The sequence below is a fragment of the Melospiza melodia genome, chromosome 4 (assembly GCF_035770615.1).
Source record: "Melospiza melodia melodia isolate bMelMel2 chromosome 4, bMelMel2.pri, whole genome shotgun sequence".
NCBI classification, from domain to species: domain Eukaryota; kingdom Metazoa; phylum Chordata; class Aves; order Passeriformes; family Passerellidae; genus Melospiza; species Melospiza melodia.
Genome location: NC_086197.1, coordinates 67,016,566 through 67,037,928, shown reverse-complemented (window position 1 = coordinate 67,037,928; position 21,363 = coordinate 67,016,566). Strand labels below are relative to the sequence as shown.

The 21,363-nt window shown below is 41.7% G+C and overlaps 1 protein-coding gene across 4 annotated transcripts in view; it reads right to left on the bottom strand.

The window, feature by feature from the left end:
- NAP1L1 (nucleosome assembly protein 1 like 1) overlaps positions 1-10,709 on the bottom strand; it is a 28,769-nt gene extending 18,060 nt beyond the window's left edge. For 2 of the 4 annotated variants that reach the window (XM_063155016.1, XM_063155019.1), the window contains exon 1: positions 10,376-10,460. The gene's annotated coding sequence lies outside the window, so the exon portion shown is untranslated. Of the gene's footprint in view, positions 1-10,375; positions 10,461-10,690 lie in introns of those variants that run through there. The other 2 variants (XM_063155017.1, XM_063155018.1) reach the window with 2 other exon arrangements.
- Positions 10,710-21,363: the final 10,654 nt, after the last annotated feature.

Sequence of the window (21,363 nt, the reverse complement as noted above, 5' to 3'; positions counted from 1 at the left end):
ACATACCACAATCAATAAAATTTTAATAGATCACTGCAGTATTTATTTTGCAGGATCTCCCCAGCAATAAATATTGAAATATAGAACTCCTATCAATCCACTTTCCATAAGACACAGTTCATTCATAGGTGCATTTACTTTCATAAACAGCAGCTACACCTTGGCATGTGAGCAATGTAACCACTAGCATCACTCCCTGAAGTAGTGCCAGGGAGATATCAGTTCACCAGTTGTCACTGCAGGATTATAACAAACCTGGATACACCTGGTGTGTTACTTCAAGCCTCAGTGTCTAGGTAACTGTTTTGGACTAAGATACTGCTTGGAATATAGGAGTCCTGACTGCATGAAGAGGCTTATGAGCACAGGTAAAGAGTAGTCTACACCCCTGCATAAAGCCAGCATGCAAAAAACCTTAAAAATATAAATATACACCTTAGTAAAATATTTTACTTCCCTCTTACTTGAACAGCTACAGCCACTAACTGTTTGAATGCAGTAGATGCATTAGCATCAAATACAGAGGCACCCACTGGTTTTACTTATAATGTTTTGCTGCTCATTGTAAAAATATGCAGAAGAAAAGCAACAGTTATCTTTTCAGGGCTTGAAAGAGAATGTGTAGGAAGTTCATGCTACGAAAAGAAAGCAAAAGTACAGAAAAGCAAGGTACAGTGCAAATTTCCTATAGGTTTAAATTAAAAATCTCTTTCATACAGGTACCTTAAGCCTGCCATCACAAGAAAGCACATTCTTTATCAAAATCAAAAGGTTGGAAGACTTAATCCAGCACTAGCTTACCCACTGTTTTGAGTGTATCCTCCAGAATTACTAAAAATTAGCAAAACTCCCCTAAAATTTAAAACTTATCAAAACTGTGTGACAATTTGTTATTTTCATTAGGCTTAAAGGACACAATCTTGTTAAACTGTCATGTTTTTTACAAAATGGAGTTTGATACAAGCAGAATGTTCACGTGTTCATCCTCAAGTAAGTCATTAGTGAGCTTTCAGTTTTCAAGGGTTTTCGTTTCTTCACTGAGTGATTTTGCATAAGTGAAGACAGAAATACAAACTCCAAGTGTTCAGTGCTTCCTAATCTTTCCTTTATCCACACAGAAACTAGCCTGAGTTTGCAGAGGCACCAGCCATGTTCCAGCTAGGACAGAGGCTTTGGTGAGAAGCCTTTTCTAGTTCAGATCAGCTTTACATGTCCCAAGTAAGCACAGGCTATTAGATTACCCGGACATCCGCTCGCCCTCAGGAAGGCAGGTCACAGCGAGGTGAACTACAAGTCAGCTGAGGCAGCAAGACATTCCTGAGACACAAAACATCGGCATTTCTGCACAAGCCCCAGGGCTGCAGGCTGACAACACATCTCAGCTGTTCAGCAGCTCTGAGCACACCACACCACAAACAGAACCCACAGCCTCCCCTTTCAGCAAACACCTCTTCCCCTTCTCCAGACAAACTGCCCACACAGGAGGACAGCTAGCTGTATTAAAAAAAATCATCAGGATTAAGTCTGGTAAACTATTTGCAATGTGTGCAGAAACCAAAGGTGCCAGACAAATGACATCATACCAGCCAAGTTCAACTCTCACTAAAGACTGGGAAACTCAAGAGCAATATATCCACTAGAAGTTACTTCTAACTGATGCTCTTGCCTAGAATTCCAGGACTTGGAATTCTTAACTTGTAAGATTTCTCCTTACATCATCATAAATAAATACAGGAAACAAAAATTAAAATGTTGTAGAGATCAATTAGAAAACACTCTTTGACTGCACATGGCCAAAACAATTGTCTGGGGTATTTTGCTCAAAATCTCTAACACAAATTTGTAACTTTAGAGCTCAGATGCTCTGCATAGTGATCTTAAAGGTCTTTTCCAACCTAAACAATTCTGTGAGAACTGAGTGACTGTTTAAAAAGTGCACAGTACATGGTATAGATTTTCACACTTCAAATGTCTTGGGACTACAACCCAAAAAATGCATCACTCATTCTAAAACTGTTAGTAGAAGCTATGGTAGCAATCATGGGGTAGGGAAATCATTATGAGAGAGAAGATCATACAGTTCAATAGTAACTAGGAGAAAATTTAGCTCTTCTTCACAAAGAAGCAATGGAATAATGTATCAGGTCAAAAATGTAATTTTAAAAGGGAATAAAGCAGAAGACTGAGTGTTTCCTTTATACCTATGAGATCAAATTCATGCATCCATTACCACTAGCATGAAAACTGGTCATGAAACTAAGGGATATTGTACCTATTACTATCCTGAGGGGAGACCTATCACTCCCTGCTACAACCCAAAAGCAGGCTGTAGCTGGGTGGGGAGTAGTCTCTTCCCCAATGTTAACAAACAGGATGAGAGGAAATGGCCTCAAGTTATGCCAGGGCTTGTTTAGATGAGATATTAGGAAAACTTTCTTCACTGAAAAGGTTGTCAGGCACTGAAACAAGCAGCTTAGGGAGGTGGTGCAATCACCATCCCTGGAAGTGCTCAAAAGATGTGTTGATGTGGCACTTGGGGACACGGCTAAGCAGTGAACACAGCAGGGTTGGGTCAACAGCTGGACTCAGTCTTAGAGGAGAGGCCTTTTTCAACCTAAACAATTCCATGTTTCTATGATTAACACAGCAGATAAACATGTTAAACAGATAAACACATTATCATTCATCTTAAGGAAAAAATATGGCTTCTTAGGAAAGCTGAAGGTCCAAAAGAAAATCAATCTCAATCAAATGAGCAGAATAGTGCAGTGCTAGAACATCAACATATCACATCTGTGTAATGAAAGACTTTATCAGCCACTGAACTCTCCAGAGACAATTCCTTTATTAGTGCCACAAAGTTATTCTGTTAACAAAAGATTTCTAACTGTTAATGTAGGAACAAAAATTGACAAAATTTATTTAAATCTGCAAATCTAGAATAGATAATTAAAATTTTCTGCCCAAAAATAAGTACAAAACAAGGGAGTATGATCTAATAAAGAACACAATACTAATATAAAAGCTATAAAGTTCTGCATAAAGAGACTAAGGAGTTAAAGGTCAGTGGAAGCAAGGAACCCAGGTGCCTCAATACAGTAACAAGAAGGTGACACTGGACTCTTGCAGTAACTCAAATCCCATCATTTTGACACAACTTATTGTGCTAGCACCAACTCATCCACTATGTGCCATATACAGTTAACAGCAGACATGCTAACTGGCATGGAGATGTATAGGAATCTTTAGCAGAAGCTGAAGTAAGGTGTCCTGACAAAGCGGAAAAGCCCAAGAAATTCAGACAAGAGCAACTTGTAGCTATGCACATGAGCTTAAATATCTGAGATGGGAAGCACTCATATCATCATGTGAGAGATACATTCCTTTCATAAAGGGAACAGCCAGTTTCTCTTCTGAACGATCTTCAAGTCAGAGAAAGTAAACCCTGATGGAAAAGTTTATTGTAGCTCTTCCTCAGCTATGCATACTCCCTTCCTTCCATCAATGTCTGAATGACAGTAAAGTTAAAAACTGTTGAAAGCATTTCTTTGTACAGTGTTAGACCTTCAGTTACCGAGAATCAGCAGGGTCAAGAGACAGAGGCTGTCACAGGCAAGTACCTTTTATAACTCATGAAAAGGGTTAGGCAAGTTTGAAGTTACTGTGACACTGTACTGATACATCTGGCTTATGATAATGTGGAAAAATCCAGATTCTGACTGTAGAGAACAAATAAACATGATAAAAACATTAGAATGCTGAACCCAATAACACAACACAACTGAAATTGCTCTTTCCCCTTCAAGTGGTATTATTTTGCACTCCCTAGTAACTCCTGAGGTAAAGGCATCAACTTCATTTGCCAATGCAACTATTTCATTAGTCCTTGCAGGCCTCTGCACAATACATGTATGCATGTTACAGCATGAAAACACATTTTCCACATTTCAACTTAGAAGTGCTCTACACTTGTATGAGAATGCCAGTTGATGGGAAAAAAGTCAAATTCTGCAAAACAAAGCAAAGGGATCATATACATAAGTAATAATATTACTCAGCTATTCGTAACCTCAGGATTTGTTTTCATTCATGTAGAACCCCACTGTAAGCTTTCCCCTGAACTAATTTTTCTATCAGGAAATGAGGATTCAATCAACAAATACTGAACTCCTCTCTCTGTAGTATTTTTACTGCATTTTAGATAGTGCCTGTTTACTCTTTCAGCAGAAAAGAGCCTCCATACCAAGAAGGAGATGGACTACCAAATTACAAATTAAAATCAGAACTAAACTACATCTGCATGCTTGTCTATGCTACTGACCTGAGCTCCGTGATCATGTTCTAAAAATAGGGTAATTAGCACACAATGTTGCCTTTGTTCTGAATACCAAAATTCTGCAGCAGAAAACCTAACAAATTGTTTCTACTTAGAACAATCTTTCATTATTAGGTAAGTAACAAGTTTAAATACAAACCTGGAAAAATTAACAAGGATCTTTACTTTTTTTTAAAACAAACTACTTACTGTAGGTTTTTATGGTTTTACTTTCCATCATGGATAATGGGAAGAACTGCAGCCATCCTAGAGGGTTGAAATCAAAGTCTTTGTGTATAAAGAAATATTTGAAATTTCCTATGACAGTATTTTCCAATACAGTTCATGTTTTCAGGTATTCAGTTTGTTAAAAAGTGGCAAAGTAATAAAAAAAATTGTCTTTAAACAAAGTTCTTCAGGTAGCAGGGTGCACTGTAACAGCTTAATGAAAACCAAACTTGTGCGTGCCACAACATCAAACAATGGGAAAGAGCATTCATTGGCTGCCTAGATGGCCACATAATCAAACACAACCATATTGGCAATTACATTGCTATCTGCAAAACTCACACCCTGCAGCATTCAAGTTTTTATCCAATTTGACTTCAAAAACATCTAAGCATCCCTCTGTGAAAAGAAAGTTATAAAACACTGAAAAAAATTTACACGCTTCAGAAGTGTGCTTTTTGCTAGAACATCTGATGAATGCAATTTTAAATTCATTCACTAATCAAGAAACCACTGAAATTCCTAAATGTATTTAGCAACTTCTTTGTTAGCTTCTGTTTAGTATTTTTCCTACGGAAGCCAGGCCACTTCTAGACTACCAACTCTAAAGCACACAGTTTTCAACTAACAAGTCAGTGTGCACTAAAAAAGAACACAACCAGAACTTTAACACATTTTGGAGGCTATTGGGATGAGATGTTACAATTGGCAGTAGAGACCCAACAGAGGAATGCCCATGGTTATGGTTTCAGCCAGTCACTTTCAAATGAATACAGGTGCCATTTAAAAAGCAATTGTAAACATGTAGTAGGGCTACAGAAAACTTGAATCATGGAACTTGAGCGCTGTTTACAAAGTTATCTTCAGAAATACTCTCTTGTGAATTTCACTCAATCTTGCCTTCAGCAGCAATATGGAGGTATGTGGTACCTCCAAAACACTGAAGATGGTGGTTAAAGAATCAAGAGGCTGTGTCATGAATATCTCCCCAGCTCAAACATAGCAAGCATGCGTCTGATAAAGCCACCCTGCACACACAAGAAACAGCATAAAGCACTATACCAGTTGATACTTGCATTCAAAGATGAGTTCTTTCAAAAACTGTAGTATCATGATTTAACTACTGCTTAAAAGGGTGAGTCAAGTGAGGCAAAATAAATAGTATTTAAATCTAAAAGAACAAATAAAAAGATGCAATTCCAACTGCTTTAGAATTCAAAAGATCAAAAAACTGCTATGTAAAGACATATATAGTGGCATGCAGTCCACTGAAGACCTCTTCTCAACATGCAAAAGTGGCAAGATCTGAAATGAATCCATGGTGACTAAAACACACAATTACAAAATATGATCGCCCTGCACTTCAGTAATGTATCCTTAATGAAAATACTGTATCCACTGCTCAACACTGAAGAGAGGAACTAGCTCAGTTAAGGGCCTAGCAACACAAATACCTGAGCAACAGAAGCTGTTCACATTTTGTATTAATAGCATTTGAGTGAAGAGCAACAAGAAATGACAAAAATACGTACATTAACAAGAAGTTCAAAAAGAACTGATTCAAACTTGGTTTCATTATGAACAACTTTTTTTCATGTACCCTCCCTGTGTTCCTCAACTTGACTTTTCAATGTCTATCAGGTTTAACAAGGGCCTGAACTAAACCAAAACTTTCCCTCGTGGTCAAGTCATCCCACAAGAAATCTGAAAGAACTGCTTCTCTCTTCTTTGAAACACTGCATATTAAACAATAACTAAATAAAGTAGTGGATTGAACCAATTGTAGTGCAGATGGTCAGAAAAGATAACATTTATGTTTCTATCCTGCATCTTAAAAGTCTAGGGATTTGTCCATTCCAGATTTCAAGCACCCACTTTGTCAAACCTCATAACCACAATCTCCAACACTCAGTTAATTCTAGTATCTCTCATGTTTTGGGTGAAGGTTTCCTCATTGCTTGTTTGTTATTTGGTAGTGGCAGTTTTTTAAAGAATAAACATAAAACCATCAATTGAATGCTTCAAAGATATAGGTACATCCAAAACCCAGCTTTTGTATCTAAAACTGGCTTTCATTGAACATAAAAATCTACCAAGGAGCAACTGGTAGTACTTTCTTCTATAGTTGTCAATGACAAGGTGAAACAGTAGATGTGCAAACTGTCTATTGATTGTGGCAAGTTAAGATTTAAACTGAGACATCACCATTGCAAGTCATGTCTGTGCAGATGTACATTTAAGCTCATAGCCCCCAAATGCATCGTATTTTCCAGTACTAAAAATCTAAACAGCTTTCTATCTAGGAAAGACCTGCAGCTTAACCTTTGACAAGTAGTTAGGATGCAGATGTCTTCATTTAAGCAGATGATGCAAATTCATTTAAAATATTAATCTTTCAGGAAGTTCATATCTTTAAATATTTATATTTTTAAGTAATTCTGGAGTATCAAAGGTAAATCAGAAAACTTTTTTAATTGACTGCAACTGAAGATTTAATCTGCAATATGTCAAGTCTTCCTGAAAACTTAAGGTCAAAAGTTATGGCTAAATACACAAGTATATCAATAATTAGGATTTTCACTTCTACATTAACTTTGCTGATTCAGAAAATAATATAATCATTTAGTGTAGGAAGCCCTCAAAGCCCTCACACGTTGCTTCTAAATAGCTTAATTTTTCAGAAGGTCATCAAATGAATCCCCAAGCAACTTCTGTGATGCCCTCCAGGCATGTCTGGTTTTCTAGACAAATACATTATGACACCAGACCTACTCTCCAGATTAACAATGTTGGGTGATGAGGAAATGCACTAACCTCTGAGCTGAGTGAGAATCAGCTAGATTGAATTAGCTCTAATTATAATCACTTCTGAACAGCAAGTAATTTACAAATGAAAACTGACCTATAAGTATTAAGCCCCTCATCACAACCCCTCCTTGGATTAAACACGTACTAAGAAGTTCCACTCTGTTATTTACTAGCCACCTCCCTAAGGAGAAGCTCAAAGCAATGCAGTTGCCCAGAGCAGTTGAGAAGACTCCTCAGCTGTACTAAAATAAAACCAGATTAAAAAGCCTTGCTTCTGTTTGCAAAGTTCTGACTTCTGTGTAAATGGCTATTTGTACCTCACAAATACCAAAGCACTCCCAGCTCATGGAAAATCCCAGAGCTAAAGTTGCACTGAATGCATAGGGACACAGAAAAACAAACAGGCATTGAAGGAACACCTGCATCTCCATTTTCTGTAACCTGTCCAATTCCTGCAGTTTCCTTTAGAATCAGATCCTTAGTTAGAGATGTGCCATGTTTGCAGCTGTTTCACAAGAACCTCAATATGAACTGCATTACAACTACATTACCAAAACGTGAAGATACCAGAGACATGTTCATAATACCTGATGTTCTACTGGAATAAACTGGCTTCCACCAAAGGATAGAACAAAAATTCAAAATAGAAGATTCTTGTCTTATTTCCCCCCCTAAAATTTTTCACTATTGAAATTAATATCCTCAAGTTATTTTACTCCCTGAAGGAATACAATTTCTGCCATGATAAGTCAAGCTCTTCTTGTTACCACTGTTTTAACTTTTAGGAGCCTAGTGAATAAAGAGGTTTTTATCAAATGTACAGGGTAAGCCAAAGTTTCCTCATAGATGTGGAGTTCTCTATTAGAGGACACGGCCTCAGCCTGGAAGATCCAGGTCTCACTCAGGGTTGTGAAAACTCTGTTAACCAAGGTTTATAACACCATGCCCACACCACCTTGGTTTCAGTTTCGCTTGTGCACACATGCTCAAAGCTAAGGAAAAAACCACACCACCCCTTTCCAGGGTGTTTAGTAAGCAGGTTACCATAACAAGTCCCCCAGCTGCTCCCAGGAATAGTTTCTGAGTGAGGCAGGGGGTAGATGATGCACCAGGATGGTGGGAGCACTGCGGTGTACATGTAAACAGGCAGAGCTGCAGCAGATCGGGCACTTTGAAACACTGGGCTGGCAGCACAGAACTTCTGCATGCTCCCAACATTCACTCCCTAGTCTGTCCAAGGCAGAGAAAGACCGGGAGCTCTGAAAAACACCAATCTACCACCTGTGCACAGGACGAACATTCCGGCCTCAGAAACCAAGAGTACACGACATCCAAGACTTGTCACAAAGCACAGAAAAAGTGGAGGGCAGTAACACTGCTAACATGTATCACTCTCACGGGACTAAGTGGGACACACACAAGCTCAGGTGTCAGTGGCCTGTTCTAAGCACTTCTATCAATGTTTCAGGTACTCAAAGCCTGAGCGGCCTTAGCCTTTGTCTGGTACAGAAGCATCCAAGTCACTTAGATTTCCATGTATGTATATTTTAAATACTATGTTCCTCTAAGGATTAGTATAGTTTCTGGATTTGCAAGAGACTGGAAACCACTCAGGTTGCTTCAATCAAAGTACAGTGATTCTCTCATTCTTTAAAGAGTATCACTGTAAAATGGGCTCAGCAGGAAGGCTGCTAAAAAGCTACCAACATGTTTGCCAAAAACTACCTTCAGCAGTTCACAGCCTTAGGCCTTAACTCTTCCCTCAAGTTTCATTTCATGACTGTAATTAAAATTATCAGGCACTATCTCCTGCCTGATTAATGTAGCATCTACCAGCAGATGTTAAAATCCCAAGAGGTGCTGAGCAAAGGAGAGTATTTCTCATACCTTGCAGACACTGTGCCCACTTCTCTTACCCTCCACAAGTGAGGTAGAACATGAAATGCTCTCACTAGAGTGAGATACACTCAAAGTGTATCTCAACAAGACTTCAAACATATACCTAACTGCAGAGCTTGGAGATAAAATGTGGAAGGTGCTGCTGAGTTATTACTATGCCAGTTGCTTCAAAAAAGATTTGCTTTTTTTTCTGCAAGCAGACGATGTCGGTTTTTCAGCCAATATTGAAAGTCTCACAAGTATTGATAGTGTAAGGCCCCTAAACATTCAATATGGAATACAGTATGTTTTATACATCTAAATGAATGCTGAACACAAGATAGTAGATCCACTTGTAATTACTAAATCCTCCAGGCAGTGTCTCAGCCTTCCTTGGGGACACTATTCAGGGTGATACCAGCTAACAGGCGCCCGGAGAAGCGACATGTTGAGCTCCCGGACACCACAGTACCCCGAGGCAGGGAGCAGCCCGTCCGCTGGCTGAATCTCTGGGTCCCCCTGCCAGCAGCAGAGCACAGCACACCCGCGCCGCGGCTCCGCTCGGAGCGGGAACAAGGCGCGGGAGGCGGCACAAGGCCACGGCGCGCTGCCATCGCCGCTCCGCTCCGCCATGTGCGCACTCACCGCGCGGGGCCCCGCGCCGCTCCGGCACCGAGCCCTTCCCGCGCCCTCCCCGCGCCCGGCCGGACGCTCACCCGCTCCTCCCCGCGCCGCTTTCCGGCCCCGCCGCCCTCCCGGTCCCCGGCCGCGCCGGGCGCGGCCCCGCTCGGGCGCCCACGTGTTGCGGGGCCGACCCGCCTCCCCCCAGCGCCGGCCACGCCACGGGCCCCGGCCTAGCGCGGCCCGGGCGCTCCGCGGGGCGCAGCGGAGGGACGCGCGGGAGGCGGCGGGCAGCGCTGCTCGCTGCGGGCCCGGGGGGCGAGCAGCGGCGTGGCCGCCCCGCGGGCCGGTACCCGGTGTGGCACGGGCACCGCCGGCCCCCCGCGTCCCGCCAGCCCAGGGGCCCCGCTAGGCCGGGCCGGCATCCACGGCCTCCCCGCGAGAGAGCAGGGGGCCCAGCGCCCCCCGGGCGCCCCCCGTGCCCCCCAGCCCGGGGCGGCGGCGGCGGCCGCGCTCCGGCGGTACCTGCGCGACCGGCGGGCGGCGGTGACTCAGGAGCAGCGAGGCGGAGGCGCCGCGCGGCCGGCGGTGAAAGGACCCGCGCTCCCGCCGCTCGCGCTCATATAGAATTAACGTCACCACGTAACCCCCCTCCCCCGCCGCCCGCGTCTCATGGCAACGCGTGCGCGCGCCCTCGCGCCGCCCGCCCGCCCCGGGAGCGCGCGCCGGCCGTTGGCCGAGGGCCGTTGGGCCCGAGCGGCGGCGCGCGCGGAGCCGCCCGCGCTGGCACCCCCGGGCACGCGCCCGTGCCACCCCCCGGACGCGCGCCCGCTCACGCACCGGCCGCCCGCGGGCCCGGGGGAACGGGGGAACGGGGGAACGGGCCCCGCGCCGCCGGCCAAGCCGCCCGGTGCTGCCCCGGCAGGAGCGGGGCGAGGGCGGAGCCGCCCGCCGGTCAGGGTGCGACGTACGCCCAGTGCTTCGGTGCTGGCCTAAGCCTGGACTCGGGGGCTCCTGAAGGCACCTGAGCATAAATAGAAGTTAGTCGGGCAGGTAAACTGCATTCACAGAGGCCGCAGGTGCCACAAAACCACAGTCAGTACTAGCTTACCTTGAAAAACCGAGCTGGGCACCGCGGTGGTTCAGCAGTTTCGACCGTTTCTGCCTTGGCTGGGATGAACGGCCAAAGGCAGCAACAGCACCAACCCTCCTATTTTGCCTTGCCGGAGACTTGGTTTCCTGCAAGTGCCTGTCATGCCTGACTTTGAGCTCCAAACAACACCATTCCTAAACCGGATTCCTTTCTAGAGTTTCACTCCCATGCCCATGGTCTTGAGTAATAGCATGGAGCACACTTGGAGAAGACATCTGTGATCTACACTAAATGTAAATGTCTTTGAGACTTCCAGCTCCCCTTGGCTGGAAGGAGCCAGTGATTCCAAATACAATCAGGTGGGATGGCCAGACACAGGGTGTGATGGCATTAGAGCTGTTTGCTGAGGATATACTGCCAAATACCTAATGTGTGTTCTTTGGAATTTACCAAATTCTTCCATCTACTTGTCAAATCAATCTGCAGCCTGAATGTATCTATTTAAATAATGAAAATGACAACAGAAAGGAAAAAAAAAAAAAAAAAGTAGTGGATCTGCCAAGTATCTGCAACATTTTCTATATTAAGAACAAGGAAACTATAAAGGATTCTACTCCGTATGGTCCCACACCAGCTTTGTTCCGGTGTTTGGCAGTAAAATCTCAGCCCCCAAAAGCAGATGTCTTTGTGGCAAATAAATCCCATCTGCAAGACAGAAGTTTGTGGAGAGAACTTAAGGATGCCCTCCTATTCCCCAGCACACTGACTTTTTGAAGGTGGGCTTCTTTATATCATTCAATTTTAAACAGTTTGAAACCACAAAGCTGTAAGGAAGAAAAAGAAGGATCCAGGACAAGGACTGCACAGCATAGTCTGAGTGACAGGAATTAGGGAGAAACAGAGATGGGGATGCCACATGACTCAAAAATTAAAATACCTGTACCCCCACTTGCAACCCTTTTAAAACTGGATACTAATGTCTTATTTACCCGAGGTGTTTGGTGCTTGGGAATATGAAGAGGGCAGAGAAGTACAGCAGGCATGTGGTAAAAATGAGCAGTCGATTGCTATTATTGCAACAACAATTACGTGCCATTGCAGGCGTTCCCTTTATTCAATCAGCTAAAGTGGCAATCCGCTGTAAATAAGTGAGTCACAAGGCAGTGGCTCGCCTCGCTTGTCTTTCTGACATCTGCCACCTGGTGACATGCTGAACCCTGAGGTGACACCCAGTGACCCCTGTGAAGGGGCACAGGAGAAATGAGACATGCAGAAGCCAGCAGTGTGGAGTAGAGAGTGTAAGGTAGTCAACAGCCACAGGTAAAGACTGGGCACAAGTGTAAGCATGTCTAAGCTGGAAACGTACCTCTAGATTGGAGGGAAATGCTTTCCAGCCAGAATTCAGAAATGTCTTTTGGGGGTTTGAATTAGTCAAGTCAGCCCCTTCTCATAAGACAAAATAAAACCAAAGTCCTTAACCAAGGGCTTTTTAGCAGTTTTTGAAGAACAACGGGTATGGAAACATTTTTCAATAAGAAGCAGTTTCTGTGAACAGCTAGAAAGGGACAAAAGACAGAATATAAGGACACAGCTCTTGCTTCCACATGGCACCTGCCATCACAGATGTGTGGTAAGAGGAGAAAACAAACTTACTTCTTACCTGAATTGTATGCACACTCAAACTTTATTGTTTCAGTTGTTTTGCTGTCAAATGGTTCAGCTCATCCTAACATTTGTACAGTCATGAAAATTACAAAAACTTTAGTAAAACTTGAGTTCTAATGGCTGATATATTTTTCTTTGCTTTTTGTGTGTTTTCCATGAGCATGCTCTGTAACTTGTGGTTTCAGTCTGTCTGGATAGTTGAAGTACTGCCTTGGAATTGCGCAGAACATCAAACTAAAGCCATTTTTTGCAGAATGGGAATAAAATCACCAGAGAATACCTTAGATATTGATATAGATACATTTTCCTTGTAAATGTGTTCTTGGTTTTGTTTTTTTGGTTTTTTTTTTTTGTTTTTTTTTTTTTAATATTACATCTTGAAGCTTTTTTAAAAGACTGAGAACGTGTGTAAGAAACATTCAGGTGTGGTCACTGAGTGCACAGAGAGCCATCGTTTTGTCCCAGCTGGCACAAAGAGCCTTGACAGAGACACTAGGAGAACTGCCCTATGGCATAGAAGCTGGGATGTGTCTTCTGGGGACAGTGACTTGAGGTCAAATTGCTGCTCCAAATCAGCAGAAGAGTTTGAATGAGGTGCCTCACGTGCCAGTTGAGTGTCTTACACATGGAGCTACACAATGGCAGGAATCTGAGCTCTGCCTCAGTGCCTAGCACTTATCAGGAGTGCTCCCTTTGCATCCTGCCCCCCAGAGCTTGCATCACTGACTCAGTCCTTGCCTGTGGAGGGGGGCTCCAGCAGAGGCTGTCTCCAGGAGCCTGGAGGGCGCCCAGGGACAGAGCACAGCTCTGGGCTGGTACATGGAGGGCCCTAAAGAAGGTCAAGCACTGATTTCATTGCAGGAGGTTAAACCAGTATTTCTGTAACAGCCTGTTGCAACAGATGGGTTTGGCACTGGGATCCAGGCTCAGTCCTGCTAAGCGCAGCATTCAGCGTGCTTGTGCTCATTCAGGCTGCAGCCAAGCTAAAGCAGCACTGCCTTAGCTTAGAAAAATGTGTTGGTCATGGAGCTTAGTATGCTTGCTTCAAATCAAGAACTCCACTGTGGCAGGTGATTCATTGACCATTAAAACTGCTTTCATTCTCTTTTGTACTACTTGAAAAATGCAGAAGGTCCTTAGTATGAACCTGGATGTGATTACCTGAACACCTAGACACCCCTTCAGACTAGTAGGCACAGGCTTGGCACCTAACAAAGGCTCAGTTTTACAGGATTCATGTCCTCCTCAGCACTGCAGACCTGCAATATATGAAAAACTACAACTACACATTCTCTTCTGGTCATGGCAGATTTCAGAACAACTCACTCTGAGTGTTTTCCAAAGGACCAATTGTCCAAGGTTACCCTCTCCTGAAATCTGTTGGCAGATGTGGGCACTGAGTCACAGCAATGGATGATATGAGTGCTCCTTGTGTGCTGGTGTCTCTGGTAGCTGGCTGAACTGCAATCACCATGGAAGTTATCATCAGTCACTGGAAATGAGAACACTCACTGAACTGTTTACAGAGCAAAAACTCCAAGTGTCACAAAGAGATGCCTTTTCCTCAGTAATCTCAAACCTGTGTGGACCTACTAGGTTTATCAGTACACAGTGAAACCAGAGAGTCCAGAGTATTCCTTTAACAAGATGAGATTGCTTTTGTGTGGCTAAAAGCAATTCTTTCAACTCTCACTGGATGATTATTCCAAATTACATGGCCAGACAATGAATGACACACCACAGAGCTGGTTAGTTTTTCCATGTATTGTTTACTTTTTGAGGAGCTACTTTTTTTATAAAGGAAAACACATCATCCCAGCAAGCAAGTCATAGTTTAGAAACAGTGCCACAGGCAGCATAGAAAGTTCTGCTGAGCTAACACATGGCAAATCATGCAAATCCCCCCATAGAGCTGAGTGAACAGCTCTCATAGGTTTCTGGTTTGTATTTACTTCTGCTTTTGTGAAATGAGTGCAAATTTTCCCTCAGGGAACACAGGGGTAGCAGCAAACTAAAGAAATACAGTGTGTGTAACCTTTGACATATTGTAATAAAAGACAAATAAAAATTACATGGTTTGAAAAAAAGTGAAATGCTGAAAGAAGACTATATACTTTTTTGTACAATAAACCTTTAACATCTTTCATTTTTCAATATTTTTTACTGTCCAGGGACTAAATTATGACTTTTCCTTACATTAGAGGGATTGCTCATAGATACAGAAGGTATAAATTAAAACTAACAGAATGAAAAAATACCCCACCAATCCAGACCTAGAGGAGAGACAGAGAAAATAGGGATGTGGTGTGTAGTGATAAACTGGAGCAAAAAAACAAAATTGTTCAGATGTATTGAAAACAATGAAGAAATGTATGTACAATTACTTTAGAGGTAGTACAGAGGTTAAAATCTCAAGTACAGTACACCTGATGTTTTTAGGGTTATTTCTGGGGGCTAGCACTTTCTGCAGGTTTGGGTTCTTTTAAATATTGTACTTACTGTGAAATAATTTTATTGTGAAAAAATCAGTGCTAACTGAAATGTCACCGTAGAACAGACTTTTTAAAGAAGCTGTATGTGAAAACGGATGAATTATTAAATCATTTCATTAGAAAAAAATCTTTTTATAATATATGTAAATTAGTTAAATAATAAGAGGAAAAAAATCTGTATCTCTTGGAGTGTCTCTGATTGGTGCTAATGTATCTAAAACTAAGACAGTATCTAATGCTAATGTATGTAACACTAACAGTAAAACTATGTCCAGAGGGGGTTTTGTTTCTAGTATTATTGGTCACTTCACTTGATAAGATAAATGCCATGAAATGGATAGTTATAGTCCAGGGGCTTGCTTTGGTCTCATAAGGATGTCAGTAATATATTGCTTAAAGGGTGTCCAATACCTTATACATAAAAGGAGGGAGCTCACTCCCTTAAACTACTCTGGTTCTTTGACCTTCCCAGGTTTAATTGTTCGGAGTTGGGATTGATTTGGTTTGGTTTTTTCACAGTAAGAGAGTATACTAGCCATGCCAGAACTCTCTGTTGTTATTAAAGTGCCCACCGTAGCACCCCTGGATATATATTCAGCCTCACAGTGAAGGAGAAAATGGTTTGGAGCCATATGAAAAAAAAAATAGCATCCCAAATAAGGGGGGAAAAACAATGACCTGTTCTTGTGGGCAGAATTCCCTCCCTGCTTTTCCCCCCTCTAAAAAAAATCACAGATAGAGCAATTACAAACATTCCATTCAGATCATCTTCAATTGTTTAGTTTTATTCTTCCTATTTCACTATCTCTTTATTGGCGTTAATTCCAATGTTTGCAATTAAAAAATCATAATAAAGCTAAGTCTTACAATTTATTATTTAAAAATATCAAAATAAAACTTTGACAATTTTAGCACTTTTGTCCCACACACACATCAAGCTGAAACATTTGCTTAGACAATTTGCTTGTCCTTTTTGACAATTTGCTTTGTCCTTTATTTTCAATGAATTGACAATTACAAATTTAATCTACGACCCTGACCTTCACAATAAAAATTCTCAGCAGCTCTAGTTAGAGCATGACCTGGCACAGGAGAGCTACTTCCTTCCCCTCTTGTAGCCTGGTTTCTCAGAAGATGGTGAACCTTCAATGAGCACAGATACTGACACTACTTGCTTTGCTCAATGCATTTTTCTAAATCTTTGTTTTCTTCAGCAACATGAGCAAAACAGGTGTCTTGGCACCTCATAGCAGTAGAGAATACATGTGGAAAAATTGTACCTACTCCAGGCAGCAAAAAAATTAAGGGTGCCTCCAAATTACAGTTCAAAACACAGCACTTCAAGTAGATGACATTCAAAGGCTGATCAGCTGCCAAAAAGCCACCTGAACCATGTCAACTTAGGGATATGAACAAGCTTTATTAAGTAAATTTGTAAGAAATTGTGCCTATTTAAAACTTTTGTATAAGGCTCATTTTCTCTCTTTGCTCCCGTACTGCTTCCTCTGTAGCTTTGCCTTGGGGCTAGAGCTGAGAGGAGTCAAAAGGAAAGGAACGGTGAGGATATTGTGCTGAAGATCTTTGAGTCTGGGTCAATGGCTGCAGCATCTTGCATACGGATTCTCAGGACAGTCTGTCAGGGGCTGACACCAGTTCTGTCCAGAGGGTGTCTGGAAGAGTTTGTACCAATGGGGTTCTCAGATGCTTAAATCCTGTTGGCTGAAATAGCCAAAACACACTTTTGACTGGAACCAGCAGTGCAGGACTGAAGGGAACCTTGAGCATATACACCCAAACAAGAAAGTGCTAAGATAACAACATTATGAGGGAAATTCTCACACTTTTCATGGTAAAAGGCCTGCTCAGGGACCTACTGAGATGAATCCCATAGAAGATAGGCCTGCAGAGAAGAGAGGTCCAAGTGAGTTTACTAATTTTTCAAGGACTCCCTCCTTGAAGCTTAAGATCAGTCCATCCTAACTTGCAGAGAGCCAAAGGTGGCAGGAGATCTTCATGGACAATGAGCTCCTCAAAAAACACTGTCATATAGAGGAAGCATTACAAGAGGTGGGAGTAGGGATAGGTAACCTGTGAGGAATATAGAGATGCTGTCTGAGCGTGCAAGAATACCATTAGAAAAGGCAAAGTCTACCAGGACTTGATTCTGTTAAGGGACATGAAAGGCCACCAGAAGGGCTTCTACATGTGTCTCAGCAGGAAGGGCCCTGTGTTGAATAGGACAAATGACACAAAAATGGCCAAGATGCACAATGCTGCCTTTGCCTCAATTTGCACAGATAAGATTTGCCTTCAGGAGTTCCAGGTCCCTGAAGACAGGGTGAAAGTTTGGACATAACAAGCTCCTGGGTTTCATCAGGTCCTGGGAGGTGTTCCTTCACCTCTGGTCTGCCCTGGTGGGATGTATCTGCAGTGCTGAGTCCTGTCCTTCAGTAAGACAGAGATATACATACCAACTCTGGAAAAGAGCTGTCCTGATTAGGAGACTGGGCATCTCTCCTATGAGAAAAGGCTGAGAGAGCTGAGACTGTTAGTCTTGAGCAGGCTAAGAGCAATTTTATCAATATTTATGCACACCTGCCTGGGGGTAATAAAAGAGCCAAACTCTTCTCAGTGATGCTCAGTGAAAAGACAACAGGCAACAGACACAAATTGAAATATGGTAAATTTCATTTAAACATATGAGAAAACTTGTTCACTCTGAAAGTGAATGGCACAGGACACCAGTTTGAATCCTTGGAGATACTCAAACCCCAATTGAGTACAGCCCTCAGCAACCTGCTCTAGCTGTTCCTGCTTTGAGCAGGAATTTAGACTGGATGACTGTTCTGTTTTTCTATGATATTTACGTAAAAGCCTTGTTGACATTTGATGTTCAAGGATGTTAGAGGGAAAAGCTGGAAAAACACTCTCAGCTGAAGTTTTCATTATGAAAAATGCAGTGTAATACCTTTAGTTCAAAACCACCAGAACAGTAGCACAGCATGCCTGACATACTCAGAGCTCACATGTCATATGATTAATTCCGAAATGTCCATGAAGAAGGCAAATCAAAATTGTTCACTATGGCTTGCATGACAGATTTGCCTAGGGAAAGAAAGCATTCATACTTGGGGAAGTGGAAGTTGGCTGTATTCTGCTATTTATTAGGTCACTTTCTAGAAAGCCACCCTGAGTCCTAGTTATAAATATAACATTTATTGTTCTGCAGGAGAGCAGAATGCTTCTGCATCATTTGGCCTTATAATCTCTATTCATTTCAAATCATATCTATAGCCTAATTTAGGCTGTTTTCTTATAAAATATACTAGTATTTAAAAGCTGATGGTACTGCTAAAACTGCTTTGACTTTTTTGCTTGTCATTCTGTTTTGTTGCTTTATTTTGATGCTATTGCTTTTCATCTTTCTCTATCTCCCACTGCAATGAGCAGACTTGGGATTCTTAAGAACTCTGTGGTATTGCTGCATCAGCTGAAAAAGGATGCAAGGCAGAAACTAGGCAGAAAAATAAAGGGAAGTTGCAAACTATGAGAGAAGAGCAAAGGAGAGGAAGTTTGGTGAATGAAGTAACCAAAGCCTTTAAAAATAAGGTGGAATTAATTCCACCTGCTTCAGGTGTTCTCAACTTGAATATCTCCACTTTCTTGTGTTGCATTAATAATGGAGAAAGATAAGCCTTCCTACAGTATAACTCACCTGGGCTGTTTTAATTGTTGGAAGGTGGGAGGACTTATGCTCTAGAAGTGCCTTTTTTTGTCTGTTGACAATACAAGGTCTGAAGGATGATCAAAAATATGTGTGTTCATTTAATGAATCCACATAAATTCTCTAGCACTATTTTCCACACCGAAAGTGAAGAACAGAAAGCTGAACATTAGAAGCAGTCTGGGCAGCTTGTATTGCCAAAATGGAGTGCCCTAGAACACCTGGAACACAAATTGCCCGGGATATTTATTTTGCAAGATTAGTATTGTTTTTCCTTTCTGTTTTGCACAGTGGTGTCTGGGTCTGAAATGCAGAGAGTATACATACACTCAGTAGGTTGTTTGGCTTGTGTTTGCTTCTGTAAGCATCACATCTCTGCCCAATTTCACCTGGCTCCCTAAGTCCCTTTTCCTCAGGTGCTCCAGAATTATTCTACTTTATGATGGCTGAAAAATTCCAGGTGTAGGCAGATGTGCAAATATTATATGATGTGTTTCTCCTTTCCCTTAGCACAGCTTTGTTGTTTTGGGGCAGATGAGGTGTTTGTCCTCAAGAAACCTTTTCTTATTAATTTGCTACTCCAGGAAGCAACATATCTTAGTATTGTTGCTGATGCCAGAAGGACACTAAAGATGGTCAAGATTCCTGGAAGGTCTAGATGATAGCCTAGAACTGCTATGTGTATTTGTCCCTTGGGTGAACAAATCTGCATTGAGATAGAAATACCTGGTTATGAAGCAGCTTTTAAGCCTGGGGAATTCATCCAAACAAGACACCATACAGGTAAAGAGGCAAATTGATGCAACAGAGAAGCTATGCAGAGAGAAAAGACAGAAAGCAGACTTGTTAATCCAAAAGTACAATCTTATGTAAACAACTTCTTGAAAAAACATCACTGTGGAATAACTTTTTTTTTTTTTTCAGCTCAAAAGGAATAATAAATGGTAGATAAAATAACAAAGAACTCAGAAGACGTGATGAAAAGAGCCTTTCTGCAAAGTTCCTTAAGGGATTCTGAAAAAAAATTTCCCCACATGTCAAAGGCCAGATTCTTTAATTTCTTCTTAATAGCTGTTCATCTAGTCATTAATTCACTGCTAATGCACAATGAAAAATAATATGATTACAATGTAAATAATTTATAAGAATTAGCCATCACGGGAAATACAGACTTAGAAAAAAAGAATCTTAAAAAAGATTCCCACCTTTTATTTAGGATTGGATCAGCATAATTACATTTGTTCTGTAAAAATCAGGTGTTCTATGTAAATTCAACAGTACGCAATTAAATGTTATGACAACAGTGACAGGATGTCTTCAATAAATTCTAGAGTTCAGAAATTTCTAGGGAAGATTTGTCTGTTCACAAAATAAATTTTACCTTGGAGCTCTTGGGATTTCTCTACCAAACCACTTTTACATTTAGGGTAACATATTGGTTTTAAATTCTCCATAGCTACCCAAGTAGTGGCATTTTACATATCAATATATAATGTACTATAAAATACTAATATAAATATTTACTACTGTAAACTAGTACATTTTATTGTGCAGTCCATCAGTAAAGCATTTTTTTATAATATTGTTTCCTATTAGATATTCAGACATGAATATATTCATTAAAATGTCATGGTATTTAAAATACCTTACATGTTACCCGGCATTTTATAACATTAAAGTGGAATTACTTGTATTAGAGGAATAGGAATACAATAATTAAGTAATTTGTACAGGGGATATAAATTCATAGGCAAGCAGTGCTCCAAATATTTATGAATGTCTAGCATGCTCAAAGCTCTAGTTTTTTTTAATGGCAAAATATGAATTGATGAAATACTGCTTTGCAAATATATGCTCTTGACAGTCAATGAACTGGAGGAATCCTGCTTCATTAAATTGATTGCTTACTCCAAAAATATCTCCATCTACAGCTCTTCCTCCCAAATCCCATGAGGCAGACGGCAGCAGCAGCCACCCCAATGCTTTTCAGTCTCTCAGGATCTCATTAGATGCTGAGTATTCCAGCCATTCTTCTGTTCCTGCTGCCCTCCTTCCTGCTGCCAAGCAATCAGTCTAATCCCAGTCCCAGTGACTCCTTGTCCTGTGCCAAACTGGGCAGCATTGCTGTGCTGCCCTCTGAGCTCCATTCTGGTGTGTGTGGCTGCAGCAGCTCAAGCCCCCTCCTGTGTGGTTCCCCTTGGTGCTGTTCTGCAGCTCAGTGGGGCTCCTACCCCCGGCTCCTGGCTCCAGCTTTAGCCTTCAGCTCCTGTAATCAATAACTGTGGCTGATAATTGTCAGCTAAGGTCTCATTAGCGTTACACCTATTTGTTTCTGTACTCCTACCAAGGAACTGGAAACATCTCCTAGGTGGTGGCTGGGAAAGCAGGTACAGCAAAGTGCAGCTGCGTGGACCTGAGGGTTCTGTAATGAAAGATGTACGAGTTTTTCCAACCATTAAAACAACAACTATTTTCTGTTTGAACTTTGGTACCTTAATAGAAGGCACTTTTGACATAGCTAAAATGAAAGAACAGCTTC